Raw genomic sequence first — 2307 nt, forward strand, 5'->3', positions numbered from 1 at the left:
TATACTTCCTAAGTTCACAAAGGAGCAAAGCGGTCTCTACATTGTTTAGTTCAGAGTTCACTATCACGGGGTATGTAGAGTTAGGACCTAGGAACGCGTACCTTAGCCCGGCTGGAAGTGGTTTTAGCTCTACCTTTGGAGCTCTTAACTCGCTCCAAGGACCGTCCGCTGACTTCACCGGAGCATGTGCGTCCGCTCTAAAGATTGTTTGATCAGTATTTTGATTCGAGATGTGTTAATCAATCAACAAGAAAAAAAATGAGGCAAAATTTCTCTCTGTTTGGAAAAATATCACGAAGTTGAAGAGATGGAAGAGATGGAGAGAAGAAAGAGAAAGAAGGGAAAAAAGATAAATGGTTTTTTATATAATTAATTTGACCAGTTAAATACAGACAGCACACCAACTCTTCCGAACAAGAGTTGGTGTTAAAACTTACTAAACAAGAGCCAACTCTTGTTGTTTTATCATTTTTGATTTATTTTTAATCTCAATTAAAATAAGAGTCTTCCTAAAAACTCTGTTAAAGTCACCAATGGACTTGCTCTAAGTGGTGGCTAGTTTCGTGATCCATATCATTGAAGTTGGTTACACTTTTACTAGTTACTACTACTCCTTTGTTGCTTATTATTCTACTCCGTGATAAGTTAACTTAACCGATTTAAACCGAACTGAACCAATCAAAACCGGTTGAGTTGTAGATAACGATGCTTCCAAAGTAAACGCTTTCAGATACAACGTATGTCACTACAAGAAAACAGTCGATTTGCGAGGGAAATCTGCGACGGCAAAATGCCCTCGCAAATTTGCGACGGATTTGCGAGTAGTTTGCTAGTTTAGCGAGGGTACTTGCAATTCCCTCGCAAAATTTTCGACGGCGAAATCCCTCGCAAATTTGCGACGGATTTACGACAGATTTGCGACTCCGCGAAACATCCTTGCAAAAACATCGCACTATTGCGAGGGAATAACGACTAAAAACATTAGCGAGGGATTTGAGACTGACTTGCAAGGGATAGTTGGCTTGCTCTCGCAAAAACATCGTTAATCCCTCGCAAATTCTATACCCTAAACACTAAATGCTTGAACCCTAAGCTTTTACACATTGCAATGGATTTTTGTGTATCAATGTGGATGTACATCTTCTATTGATATGTTTGGAATGGAAATTTCGCAAATATTGTTGTTGCACCACAACTTGATCATCAACTAACATGATGATCTACTAAACCCTAAAGTAGAAGAGGTGAATTATAAGAATTCAAAGTGTCTGATATTGGAGAAGATTCTAATGATGATAACGTAATTTCTAATAGTTTAGAAAATAAATCCGAATGAGCACAATTGTATATTTTCATGTTTTTTTTATAAAACATATTTATAGTTTTGCGATGGATTTGCGTTGTACTTGCGAGAAAATCCTCGCAAAATGGTCGTTAATCCCTAGCAATACTCAATACCCTAAATATTATATGCGAGGGATTTGCGAGGCATACCCTAAACACTTAAACATTGCGATGGATTTGCGATGAGTCCTAGCTACTCCCTCACAAAATCGTAAACCCTAGACACGCAAAGGTTGCGAGGGAAATATGAGTGTTCCTAGCTAATCCCTCACAATTTTAAACATTGCGAGGGATTTGCGAGTAGTCCTTGTTAATCCTTCGCAAAATTAAAAACCCTAGATACTCAAAGGTTGCGAGGGAATTACGAGGAATATGAGTGTTCCTAACTAATCCCTCACAATTTTAAACATTGTGAGGGAATTGCGAGTGGTGCTTGTTAATCCCTCGCAAAATTGTAAACCCTAGACACTCAAATGTTGCGAGGGAATTACGAGGAATCCTAGCTAATCCCTCGCAATTTAAGTTTATTGCAAGGGATTTGCGAGGTAGCCTAGGTAATCCCTCACAAATATTGCTAGGGCTTTGCGACGCTTTAAAAAGTTTATATATACAAGACCAATCGTGGTTTGAGCTTGCTCAAACCCAAAACACTCGCCGTCAAACCCTAAACGCTAATTCTCTTTCTCTTTCGATCGAACCCTAATCCTTTTCCGATCTTCTTCTTCCGATATTCTTCTTCCCATCTTCTTCTTCCGGTGTTCTTCTTCTGGTGTTTCTCCTCCGACCTCGTCCTCTCTGGTGTTCTTCTTCCAACCTCGTACTTTCTGGTATTCTTCTTTCAGTGTTCTTCTTCCGACCTCGTCCTCTCCGTTATCCTCTCTAGATCTGAAAGGTAAATCTTCTCGCATATGATTTCTTCTTCTCTACTTTTGATTTGATTTTATTTCGATTTCGTTCTTGTTT

The sequence above is a fragment of the Camelina sativa genome, chromosome 10 (assembly GCF_000633955.1).
Source record: "Camelina sativa cultivar DH55 chromosome 10, Cs, whole genome shotgun sequence".
NCBI lineage: Eukaryota > Viridiplantae > Streptophyta > Magnoliopsida > Brassicales > Brassicaceae > Camelina > Camelina sativa.